General features: G+C 47.3%; 1 protein-coding gene and 1 pseudogene across 2 annotated transcripts in view; both read right to left on the minus strand.

The window, feature by feature from the left end:
- MCF2L2 (MCF.2 cell line derived transforming sequence-like 2) overlaps positions 1-13,665 on the minus strand; it is a 2,082,183-nt gene that overhangs the window by 1,871,140 nt on the left and 197,378 nt on the right. The window lies entirely within an intron of this gene.
- On the minus strand, positions 579-1,862 carry LOC144790977 (protein FAM221A pseudogene; annotated as a pseudogene).

Genomic DNA, 13,665 nt, shown 5'->3' on the forward strand with positions numbered 1-13,665 from the left:
AAGCATGTCTTGTTTTTTATATGCCGATGATTTGGTTTTGCAGGACTACAGCCCTATCGGTCTGCAAAGAAAATATGACTCTCTCACAGCATACAGCAAACAGAATTTGCTGAAAATTAATCTGGAGAAAACAAAGGTGATGATCTTTAGGGAAAAAGGAAATCATTTTAAATGGCACCTGAATGCTCGGGAGGTAGAAATAGTATATTTTTATAGATATAAAACACTGCTTCGGCGAAGTTTTATATACAGCTGAAAACAAGTGAGGCCACTTCTGCTCAGGCCCCCTACCCCGCTCAGTAGGCACACATTAATTGGCCAGTCCATCGAGAGAAATGGAGTGACACCTCTGTCCGTTGATAAAAGGGAGGTAATGGACGCCCATATGACTCCAGAAAGCCACTCAGGGCGCCACTGGGCCGCTGGCAACATCGAAACACACCAGACACAGCCCAAATCAGCCCCCCAGGCTGCCAAAAATGCAGCCCACAGCTGGAACTTCGATACCGGCCCCTCGGCCATTGCCAGAGTGCCCACCTTACCAATCACATGGTGAAATGATTTTAGAAATTGGCAGGTCGGCAAAAGTAGAATTTAATAATATATACTAAGCAGGCATGTAACGGAAAGGTTCATATAACAGTTTGCTATTGCTACATTATTAAACCATATCTGATGACTAAAAAAATGGTCATGGCTGTTTCGGTCAGGGTTGGGTGGGTCCTTTTTTTGGTTTCAAGGCTTTTGAAGACGTTTCTCTTGTCAATCGCTCCTGGTAGCGTTGTTGAAAGTAAGCCAGGTCTTCCTCCTCAGCGCAGTGGTTAAGCCTGAGACTGGTTGAGAAGTACTATTAGAGTCATCCGCTAACCGTGGACCATGTGCTTTTAGAACTGGGTGGTCCTATCTACTTCAAGAAGATTCCAAATAGGCAAGAGCCTCGGCCCCTTTTTCGCCCTTATGCAGTCAGGCCTCCCATTGCAGCATACGGGACATCTTCCCCCACTGGCTTCCCTAGTGCCAGGCGCTCCTCTTTAGTTTCCACTACGGTCTTGTGCAAATAGACTTCTTTGTCACAACCGCAAGTGAAGAAACTACGAAAACCTGGGCACATGGTACATTTCTTGCACCGGTGGCCATTTGCTTCGCTGTGGTCATTGGCGAAGTGTTTGCACTTGCAACGTATGGGGGAGGTACCATTTAGAGGCACATACAGGTACCCTCTGCACTGGCAATGCCCCGCTCTGCACGGTAAACGAATGGGTCGCTCTGTTGGCAGCTCTTCAAAGTCCGTCTTGTGCTGCTTGTATCTGTGGGTACAAAAGCACGGGGTTTCTGGGCCCACCAGCTTACAGTCCATGCCAGTGGGCGACCTCCAGCTCACATACAGCCTGTTCCGCAGCCTGATGGGGATTACTCTCTTCTTGTACTCCTCGTACTCCTGTGGTGTGAAAGGTTTGCCATGGTCGTCGTCGCCGACAATTTTCCGGTACTCCTCATATTCCTGCGCCGCCTTAGACTCGGCTGGTGTCTGAACCTCGGCACTAGACCAGGACCGGGCGCTTTGGATGATCAGTTCGGCCTCCGCCCCCAAGTTCCCAGTGGCACCCCCCTGTTCTGTCTTGAGCCGCTGCTCTTCCATATTTGGGCCTTTGTTTTACAGACGTGGCGGCACGCTCGTCAGAGCTGCCGCCCTTACTTGATATTTCTCAGTGCCCTCCATGCCTCCTCGTCTCCTTTCCTTCCCCGCTCGGCCTGGGTCTTCCCACCTCCCTGTCTCTCTCATCCATTAGAGGAGGAATGTCGGGTCCTCCTCGGTGCGGTGGGTGCTGACGCTGTTGTCCTGGAAACGGAGAAGTAGGTAGCAGCGTTTCCAGCATGGCTTCTTCCGGTCGCGCAACGATGACGTCACAATCCACCTGTAAGCCGAATCACACGGCTCGTGGCCTGCTGCAGTGCGCGTGGAAGGCTTGAAAATACTTCTCAATCGATGGGTAGGAGTCTCAAATGTAACCAGTTTGGGAATCCTCAAACTTTGCCGGAGTTTCAAGCATGAGGATTTGGTTAGAAAAAAAAATCTACATTCTGTGGCCTAAAAGTTCTCAAATTGCACAACAGGGTGTGCCATTAGGTCATATTTACGCCCAGACATAACAAAGGTTGTCACATCAAACATGCCATTTCTTGACAAAACATGGTCACGCATCTGTCAACCTGGTGACTCTCCAAAGAGAGAAATGTCCTAATGTTGAAAAAGGTGAGCTAAATATGTGCACGTCTCCTTAAAAGGGAAACCCTGTAAGTTACTTATAATAATTTCTTGTATTTAGTATTTCTGAAAAGGGGGTTCTTATCAGTTCCCATACCAAAATAATGTGTTAATTCGCTTTTGTTTGGAACTTTTTTTGTTACCTTCCCCTGGCTGCACACATTTACAATACTTCTACTAAAGCTGTTCACACTGTTTAAGCCCCATTCACTGTCAAGATAAGACCTCTTCCCACGGAAAAGGCTAACAGCTTCTAACAGTAAGCTGGAATGCTTGCTTTTTATTACTTAGTTGTGTAAAGCTGATGCTTTAGCCTTAGAACTTTGTGGCATTTCCTATTCATGCCCCTACACCTTTCTTTGCACGTTGTGGGTATTATCGGATTGATTTTTTCAACTAAATCTATTTTGTCTTTATGATCAAATTCTAAATGTTGTAATAAACATTGCACGTTAAAAACAAAGTTAATGCACAGGAGCTATGCTATATTTTACTACTAAACAGGCAGACACAATTGCAGTTACCTTGCAGACAACAGGGTCATGATTTGAATGATGCAGCTGGTGCAGTCGCACCGGGGAACAACAGTTGTGCGAAACTCTTTAAACACAAAATATTGTTATGTCTAACTATTAAACAGGCAGTCACAATTGCAGTTGCCTAACTTTTAAAAGGGAGCTGATTTGGATGGTGCAGCATGCGCAGTCGCACCAGAGCCAAAAGCTCTATGGACCCCACTAAACCCAGATGATTGCTAAACATTCAAACTAAACAGGCAGTCACAAGTGCAGTTACTGTGCAGACAACCGGGACATGATTTGAATGGTGTAGCAGGTGCAGTGGCACTGGGCCTAAAAGTTGTCAGGACTCCTCTAAACACCTAATATTCCTATCTTTTACTACTAAATAGGCAGTCACAATTGCAGTTACCTTGCAGTTGAAAGGTGCTTGATTAAATGGTGCAGCATGTGCTGTGGCACCGGTACCAAAAGTTGTCATAACTACACAAAACACCAAATATTGCTATATTTTACTACTATACAGCCAGTCACAAGTGCAGTTATCTTGCAAGCAACAGGGTCATTATTTGAATGGTGCAGCAGGTGTAGTGGTATCGGGCCCAACGTTATGAGAACACCTCTAAACACCTAATATTGCTATATGTTACAACTAAACAGGCAGTCACATGTGCAGTTATCTAGCAAGCGCTAGGGTCATGAGTTCAACAGTGCAGCAGGTGCAGTTGCACCAGCACCAAAAGCCCCAGGCACCCCACTAAACACAGATTATTGTTATATTTTATTCCTAAACAGGCAACCACTTGTGCAGTTACCTTGCAGACAACAGGGTCAGTCAGTCAGTCAGTCAAAAGAAGCTTTATTCGACATAGTCATAAAAGCATTACGGATAAAAATATATTTATAAAAATAGAGTTAAAATTTACACAGGTATTTTTAAAAAATGTAAAATTCATTACAATAAGAAAGTTTCTTCATGTTAAAATACATCAAGTATTCAGGAAAAAAGTGATTATTCAACAGCCTATCCCTTTACATTTTTATTTCTGATAATCCATGCCCATCCTAAAAATTTCGCCACAGCTATATATATTAAAGGACTTGGGTTTGTACAGATGATTCTAGCAGCCACAATTCCACTCCGAGTCCCCAGTAGTTTAGCCATGGGCCGCAACCAGACTCTGCGCGGGGCAGAGTATGCAGGGCACGCAAAAAGTAGATGACTAATTGTTTCTTTGGGATCTAGGCAAGAGGGACAGGAGGCGCTTCCACCGTTAGACCATCTGGATGTGAATGCTCTGACAGGGATACTACAGAGTCTCAGTTGGAAATAGAGCTTTCTATCCAGTGGCTTCGTTATGTCGTCCCAGAATGACTCAAAACGAGACTCATCCTTGAACTCCATAAACACCCCCGTTAGTGAAAGTGGGGGAATGGTCCTAAACAGTTTTGAGGATATCATCTCCCAGTACAATCCCTTGATTGCCTTTTTCGAGGGGAATATAGCATTGGTTGGGTCTTCCCAAGTCTCCGCCAGACCCAGCTCTCTAAGAACCGCTCTAATTCCATAGAGCCATTTTATCTGGTGAAAGGCATCCCTTTTAATAATGTCCAGAAGTCCCATGGCGAATATTTTCAGCTCTGGCGTTACCCATATTCGCCTCCAATATAATACTGGGCGGAGTTTTGCAATAATCTCGATTGGTTTCATGCCAAGATCCTGAAAAACCGGGCCCATGGGGGTACTGTGTGGTAGCATGATAAGATTACGTAGGAATCTATTTTCAGAAACTGTTAACTTACTTAGATTCCCATGCCCCATATCTCAACCCCGTAGAGTGCGGTGTTCACAGCCTTCGCATTATAGACCATGATTGCAGGGGCCATCGGATTTGTCAGGGACTTGGCATGTTCTCTGGTCAGTGCCCCTGCAATTTGCCTATGCTTTAGGGTAGCTAGGTCAATCTGTTCATTCCATCGGAGATCATGCTGGATGGTAACACCCAGATATGAGAATGATTTTACTTGCTCCAGGGGTAGGTTGTTCATCAACACCTTCCCTCTAAATGACTTGTGTTGATTAAAAGTCATAAATTTAGATTTTAAAACATTAATTTCCCAGGGTCATGATTTGAATGGTGCGGCAAGTGCAGTAGCACCAGGCCAAAAAGTTGTCAGAACACCTCTAAGAATATAATATTGCTATATTTCACTACTAAACAGACATTCATAATTGCCGTTACCTTGTATTTAAAAGGGACTTGATTTGAATGGTGCAGCAGGTGCAGTGGCGCTGGGGCCAAATGCTCTAGGGACCCCACTAATCCCAGTTTATTGCTAAATTTTACTACTAAACAAGACAGTCCCAAGTACATTTATCTAGCAGGCAATAGGGTCATGATTTAAATGGTGCCGTAGGTGCAGTAGCACCCGGAACAAAAGCTCTAGGCAACCCACAAAACACCTAATATTTCTATATTTTACTACTAAACAGGCAGTCACAAGTGCAGTTACCTTGTAGATAACAGTGTCATGATTTGAATGGTGCAGCAGGTGCAGTGGGACCAGGCCCAAAATTTGCTATAACCCTCTTGAAACACCTAATATTGCTATATTTTACTACTATACAGGCAAACACAATTGCAGTTATCTTGCAATTAAAAGGGGCTTGATTCGAATGGTGCAGCAGGTGCAGTGGCACCGGGGCTAAAATCTCAAGGGACCCCACTATACGCAGAATATTGCTAAATTTTATTACTAAACAGGCAGTCACAAGTGCAGTTATCTAGAAGGCATTAGCGCCATGATTTGAATGGTGCTGCAGGTGCAGTGGCACCAGGGCCAAAAGTTGTCAGAACTTCTCTAAACACCAAATATTTCTATATTTAACAACTAAATAAGCTGTTACAAGTGTAGTTACCTTGCAGGCACTAGGTTCATGATTTAAATGGTGCAGCAGGTGCAGTGACACCAGGGTCCAAAGCTCTAGGACCCCTCTAAACACCAAATATAGCAATATTTTACTACCAAACAGGCAGTCACAAGTGCTGTTACCTTACAGGCAATATGGTCACGATTTGAATGGTGCAGCAGGTGCAGTGGCACCGGGGTCAAACATTATCATAACTCCTCCAAACACCAAATATTGCTATACTTTACTTCTAAATAGGCAATCACAAATGCAGTTAGCTTGCAGGCATTAGGGGCATTATTTGAATGGTGCAGCAGGTGCAGTAGCACTGGGCCCAAAAGTTGTCAGAACTCCTCTAAACAGATAATATTGCTACTACATCAAATAATTCTATCATTTCCTTCTTTCATTTTTCAAAATTGTAATATTACTTACCTGCACTATACCACTAGTAACAGCACAATATATTGCCTTTTTGTACAGAAACAAGTACTCGGCAAGCTACAACTTACAACAAAAACAGCTTATTATTAATCACATAGGAGAAACCTGATGCATTTACCAATGCTTGTACTGTTTTGTAGAGATGGAAACATCAGCTGTTCACTATCAATACCCAACATAGAAATGTCAGAAGGATAAAAGACTAATTAAGCCCAATTTGGATTCAACCCAATGGCCTTTCAGGCTGCACATATATCTAAGCAGCAGATACCAAACTTACTGTGCTATCTTACCCTATTTTAGGCAAACTTTTTAGTCCAACCAGAATTCCTCAATTATTTTACAATGCCCCCTTATCCTCCCACTCACAACATATAAAAAAAAAGAAAATTAAAATATCCCTTTCAGTTATACCAACGTGGCAAACTGGGGGGCCCTCCTTTCATTAAGTAAGTGAATAGTGGTGATTTATTTGGTGACATAAAGGGCTAAAAGAATTGTCAGGATAGTAAAATAAAAAGAAAGACACACTGTATTGAGATCAATGATTAAGATAGCATGCACCAGCAGCAGTTTTCATGTTTGGACACCAATCCCCCAAAGGGTAAAATGATGAGAAGCGACTTGAAACCCCAAGATTCTCCTCTAACTAGACAACGTTCAAGGGAAAAAGAACGGCTCTGCTTTATGTTCCGAGGCCCTAAAATTGAGTTATCTTAATAAAAGGGGTTTGAACCATAAACATCAGAAACGCGGCGTTGACATTTTTTTAATATGTTCATACTCTCCACTAAAGATGACACCCCTTTAAATGCCATCACTTGGGCCGCTTCATGCACAAATGGGCCAAATGTCCTACATCTATCCCAAATGTTTGAATATTTAAATTATATTATCCAAATATTTTGTCTGATTGTCTCCTAATTTTGTTACAAATAGGCACTTATGGTAGCCCAAAATACCACTATTTAAATGAGTTTGTTGGCTTAATGTGACATAATAGCATTTGTATTTGTAAAGCACACGTTCACCCAGAGGTGCATCTTGTAAATAACGGATGTTAATTGTTATCCCAGTAGGTGGAACTCATTTTATCCACCACAGAAGGATGAAAGACAGATCCTAATATTAAACACATGTTGAATATATGCAAGCCTGCATCAGTCGCTAAAACATCTAAATGATCACAATATCACATATCATGCGGTCATTTTTTGTGAATACTAAGTAGCCCAAACCCAAAAATGTTGACGTTCTTTCACAAATACCATTAATAAACCTTCAAAAACGGAAGTAATATGTGTCTTACACAATACGAACTTCACACATTATATTGTATAAACCGATTTTTTAGATAAATATTTCTCAAGCCTCCCAAATCAGGGTATGAGGACCAGTTTTCCCACCAAGGCCAGACAATCTACAGATTAGGAAAGCGATGCAATTAGCGTGGTTGAGTTAGCAGACCAGCGATTTATAGCACTAATTAAAAAATTGTAGTGCACCCCTTTTGCAAAATATCATCTCAAATTTGCTTGAAAAATGTAATACCGTAAAACATTATTGAAATATAAAATGGAACATTTGGTTCAAAATCAACCTTAAAACGTGATGGAAAATCCCCTCAGTTTACAAAAGATTATTCAAAAAATGTAAACTAATGAAGTCGAGTGCTAACTTTCTGTACTGAAGACAGAATGAATTAAACCCCTGTGGGCATCAGTGCCCTCATACAGGTATAGGAGGTGTGGAGTCATTGCTTTTACCATACAGTATGCAGCACAAAACCAAATAAATGTGAGTTTTAATCTTACTTTATTATTTTAATATGTATGTGCTACTGTGATTTTAACTTTGGATGAGGTTGTTTGCTTCAGCTCCTTTGCAGAGAGGATGTGGTGTAGCAGTTTGGGCTGGACTGTTACTTTTGAATCAAGGCCTGAACAGATCTGCATATGGCTGTGTGTAGTGGCTAAGATAAGCAAAATAAGTATTGGCAATGCCAATAGGCCTGGCTTTAAAGGAATGTCATATGGTAATGTGAATCATTATGAGTAAATAGCATGGGAATGAATATGTATTTGGGTGAAAGCAAAGAACTGTAGACTAACATTGGTGTAGGTTAAAAGGGGAAATGAGAGTTGCATTGTCAAGCCAGACCTAAACCTCCATGTATGATAATGATTGCCCCCCTCCTGCCAGAGAAAAACAACAAAAATGATCTAGTTATTTAAGACACTTTTACAGCATTGCAATGTCATGTGTGCCGCTGAAAGTTCAACCTCAGCCAGCTGGATACATAAAATGATCACAGCTGCATTGCAGAGCAAGCACCTTTTTGTGGAAGGACACAACTTCTGCCCAATCAAAACATGTAGTCCTGGTTCCCAACACGTAAGCGGAGCTAAAGCCCCTCTCTAGTGGTGCTCACATAATTGTCTGCCGACAGCTGTGCATTTAAGCCAGACCGCAAAAACAATGGACTGTTACCCAGAGAAAGTTTGCCGGTCAAGATGGCGAACTTGTATAATATTGTAATTGCATTTTTATAGTGTTTACTCTGTTGGGGTGTTCAGGTATTTTAAGATGAGTATCAACCTACTCTGGAAGACAAGGTTAGTGGATCATGCAGTGGTCATTGGTGGTTATTAGGAATCCATTCCTTGCATTTACTCCGGTTTCTTTGAGGTACATTAAATTCATAGGCGCAGACTTGTTCATTTTAGTGAGAGCAATGTGAGTTCATGCAAATGGCAGCTGGGATGAGTTGATATGCTAGAGGAGAAAGGGTGTTGTTATGTTGCAGGGGTATGGTTTCAAAGATGGAGAGGTTGGGAACTATGAAACGATGGGTGGACAATGTGAAGAAATGCAATAAAAGGATAAGAGAGATAGGCATGCGGCTTAGAACAGGCTGTATGTACTCCAGAGAGGAGGCATGCAGAGGATGGCAGATAGGGAGAGGGTATTTCAAAAGAAAGAAAAGAGACGTAACAATCAGAAGTTTTAAGTCAAAGTAAGTTTCTTATGCAGAGTATCAGACCAAGGGACAGGCAGGAAAAACTCCTACCTATAGGAACTGGAGTTGTTTGCCTCTACTCTACCAGTGTCCATCCTACTATGACTCTGTAAAACTGGACCATGCACAAGCCCTTCAGCACTTGACTCTCATCATTGGTGAGCAGTCACAGTCTTGGAGAGACTAGTATGGTGAGCATGGTTCTAGTAAGGCAGCCTCAGAACTCAACAATGCACCCTGCAGCACAATAACATGATCGTCCAGCCTAGTGCTCTTCTTCAGGGGCGGCGGGGAAAGCTTAGGTATTGAAGAGAGAGTGTAGTGGTCATGCCAACCTAAATCATAACCACACAGTGGGTTCCATGGGGCAACATCAATCGAGGATTCAGTCAGGCAGACTGATTGGGCACACATGGCACATGCCATGGCTGCAATGCCAGGAATGACAGTGGACACCACTCGGGAACTGTTTGGAAGGGCAGGTGTATCACTGGGGAATTTGGGGACTGGCTCCAAGACTACAGCACACATGTCACCTGGGTTGTATCTAGTGGATGGAACACTGCTCCAAAGTCAACCACCTCTGTCCACACCATCAGTCAGTTCCGTCCTGCTGGGTCGGCTTGCTTCTTACCTCTTGCTCAGTCAGGACTCCGTAGGCATCCGGGACAAGACAGGCTGTTTTTTCCCCAGATCAGACTCCAGATGATGTCTACTCACATCTGGGAAGCAGTCTGTCAGGAAGAGTCCTGCTCTGATTGCAAAGCATCATCTGGGTACTAAGTTGAGCACCCCCTCTTTGGGCAGAAGAACTTAGAACTGGAACCACAAGTGGATCAACAGCTCCCACTATTTTACCGGAATGGCAGACAGGGGATGTGGGTTATTTGCCTGCCTTTTTGGAAACAGTTTTTGGATTGGTCATGGTTTCATGTGTCCTTCTCATGCTGGCTTCCATCAGTAGATCGCAGTGATGCTTTTCTTTTTTTTTTTTATTTCAAAAGTTTTTATTAGAAGAAGTTTTTACAAAACAGTACAGATTATGCTGATCGAAGGCAACACTGGTAAATGTAAACATACGTATCGGTAATAATACATACAGGCTTGTTATGGCGCATGTGTGCTGGTTATACGTAGGCTGCTTGAGACTTTGTCTTTACATACCGGTCAAATGCCTTCAATCAATCAATCAATCAATCAAAGCATTTGTATAGCGCACTACTCACCCGGAGGGTCTCAAGGCGCTGGGGGGGGGCGGTCCGCTACTGTTCGAACAGCCAGGTCTTGAGCTGCTTCCTGAAGGCGAGGTGGTCTTGGGTCAGGCGGAGATGGGTCGGAAGGGAGTTCCAAGTCTTGGCGGCCAGGTAGGAGAAGGACCTTCCTCCTGTGGTGGCTCTTCGGATGCGGGGGACGGCGGCGAGGGCGTGGCTGGTCGATCGAAGCTGGCGTTTAGGAGCGTAGAAGTTGAGGCGGCTGTTGAGGTATCCTGGGCCTTGGTTGTGTAGGGCTTTGTGTGCGTGAGTGAGGAGCCGGAAGGTGATTCTCTTGTTGACCGGGAGCCAGTGCAGGTCTCTCAGGTGTCCGGAGATGTGGCTGCGGCGGGGATGTCCAGGATGAGTCGAGCTGAGGTGTTCTGGATCCGCTGGAGTCTCTTCTGGAGTTTGGCGGTGGTTCCGGCGTAGAGGGAGTTGCCGTAGTCCAGACGGCTGGTGACGAGGGCCTGGGTGACCGTCTTCCTGGTCTCGGTGGGTATCCATCGGAAGATCTTACGTAGCATGCGCAGGATGTTGAAGCACGACGAGGAGACGGCGTTGACTTGTCTGGTCATGGAGAGGGAGGAGTCCAGGATGAAGCCCAGGTTGCGTGCGTGGTCTGTTGGTTTGGGTGCGCTGCCCAGGGCGGGGGGCCACCAGGAGTCGTCCCAGGCGGAGGGTGAGGATCCCAGGATGAGGACTTCAGTCTTGTCCGAGTTCAGTTTCAGGCGGCTGTTCAACATCCATTTGGCTACGTCTGTCATCCCTTCGTGCAGGTTGGCTCTGGCGGTGGCGGGGTCGTTGGTGAGGGAGAGGATCAGCTGGGTGTCGTCGGCGTAGGAGATGATGTTGAGGTTGTGCTGGCGTGCGATGGCTGCGAGGGGGCTCATGTAGATGTTGAACAGCGTGGGGCTGAGCGACGATCCTTGTGGTACGCCGCAGATGACTTCGGTGGCCTCCGATCTGAACGGGGGGAGGCGGACTCTCTGTGTCCTTCCGGCGAGGAAGGAGATGATCCACTCCAGTGCCTTCTCCTGGATTCCGACATTGCTGAGGCGCTGTACTAGGGTACGGTGGCAGACAGTGTCGAAGGCTGCGGAGAGGTCCAGGAGGATGAGGGCCGCTGTTTCTCCGTTCTCGAGCAGGGCTTGGATGTCATCGGTAGCTGCGATCAGGGCGGTCTCGGTGCTGTGGTTGGCCCGGAAGCCAGACTGCGAGAGGTCGAGGGAACCGTTCGTCTCGAGGAAGGCGGCCAGTTGCTTGTTGACGGTCTTCTCGATGACTTTTGCCGGGAACGGGAGCAGCGAGATGGGGCGGTAGTTTTTGAGGTCGGTGGGGTCGGCTGATGGTTTCTTAAGTAGAGCGCGGAGTTCGGCGTGCTTCCAGCTCTCCGGGAAGGTGGAGATGTCGAAGGAGATGTTGATGATGTCCCGCAGGTGGGGCGCGATGACGGCGTCGGCCTTTTTGAAGACGTGGTGAGGGCAGGGGTCTGTCGGAGATCCGGAGTGGATGGAGTTCATCGTGCGGATGGTGTCTTCGGTGCTGATCGGGGTCCAGGTTCGGAGGGTGGTGGTGGCGGGCGGTGGTTCGGTCGTGGCGTGCGTCGGTTGGGTGCTGAAGCTGTTGTGTATGTCCGCGATCTTGTTGTGGAAGTAGGAGGCGAGGGAGTTGCAGAGGTATTGCGAAGGGGTGGTGTCGTTGTTTCCGGCGTTGGGGTTGGAGAGCTCTTTCACGATGTTGAAGAGTTCCTTGCTGTTGTGTGCGTTGTTGTCCAGTCGTTCCTTGAATGCTGTTTTCTTGGTGGCGTGGATCAGTTGGTGGTGTTTTCGGGTGGCAAGCTTGAGGGCAGTCATGTTGTCCGGTGTTGGGTCTCTGCGCCAGGTTTTCTCGAGTGCTCTGCAGTTCTTTTTGGAGTTCTTGAGTTCGTCGTTAAACCAAGGGGCTTTCTTGCTGCCGGGTCTGCTCGGCGGGGTCTTCAGAGGGGCGAGGTCGTCTGCGCAGTCGCTGATCCATTTCGTGAGGTTGGTGGCCGCTTGGCTGGGGTTCGTTGTGCTGGTGGGAGGGTTCTTGCTCAGGGAGGTAGCGAGCTGGTCTGCAGTGATCTTTTTCCAGCTTCTGCGGGGAATCTGTTGCTGGTGATGGTGGAGCGTGGTCCTTCTGAAGCTGAAGTGGACGCAGCTGTGGTCCGTCCAGTGGAGTCCCGTGGCGTGGCTGAAGGCGATGTCCTTGCTGGAGGAGAAGACCGGGTCGAGCGTGTGTCCGGCGTAATGGGTGGGGGTGTCTACCAGTTGCTTGAGTCCGAGGTTGGCGAGGTTGTCCAGCAGGGTGGTGGTGTTGCGGTCGTTGTTGTTCTCCAGGTGGAAGTTGAGGTCCCCGAGGAGGATGTAGTCGGCGGAGGGGAGGGCGTGTGCGCTGATGAAGTCGGCGATGTCTTCGCTGAATTGTGTGCGTGGTCCCGGGGGTCTGTAGATGAGGGTGCCTCTGAGGGTGGTCTTGGGGTTGACGTGGATCTGGAAGTGCAGGTGCTCGGCGGGTGCGAGGGTGTCGTCAGTGTTGGTCGTGATGCGGATGGTGTTCCTGTGGATGATGGCGATGCCTCCTCCTGTCTGGTTGATGCGGTCCCTCCAGATGATCTTGTAGCCGTCCGGGATGGCGATGGCGATGTCGGGCGCTGAGGAGGCGTTCATCCAGGTTTCCGTGAGGAAGGCGATGTCTGGGGTTGTGGTGTCGATCAGGTTCCAGAGCTCGACGGCGTGTCTGTGGACGGAGCGGGTGTTGAGCAGGATGCACTTCAGGTGGGTGCTGCTGGTGCTCGGTTTGGTGGGTGCTGGTGCCGTGCAGGTCCGGATGCAGGTGAACTTGCAGGAGTGGCAGCTGAAGGGTCCGTGGGTGCGTCTCGGTGTGGCTCGGTAGCAGCCCGGGGTTCGGCCGGTGTTGAGTGCGTTGAGGTCGGTGGCGTCGTAGGTTCGTCGGGTCGGCTTCCGTCGGTGGGGGCCAGGGGTCCTGGCACTGGGCGCGGACGGGCGCAGACGGGCTTACCTTTGGCGCACCTTCGGCGCTCATTCGGTGCTCCCGCTGCGCGCGTCCGCTGCGCGGTCGCTCTGTGGGCGTCATAAATCAGGAGCCGGGAGGGCGGGTCAGCTGGGTGGCGGGAGCGGGGCGGCCAATGGGGTGAAGGTGGGCGGGGCCGCAGGGGGCAGCGGCGGGAAAAACGGCGGGAAAAAACGGCGGGAAAAACGGCACAGGCGGGCGGC

This window comes from Lissotriton helveticus, chromosome 11 (genome assembly GCF_964261635.1).
Source record: "Lissotriton helveticus chromosome 11, aLisHel1.1, whole genome shotgun sequence".
In the NCBI taxonomy this organism is placed as follows: Eukaryota; Metazoa; Chordata; class Amphibia; order Caudata; family Salamandridae; genus Lissotriton; species Lissotriton helveticus.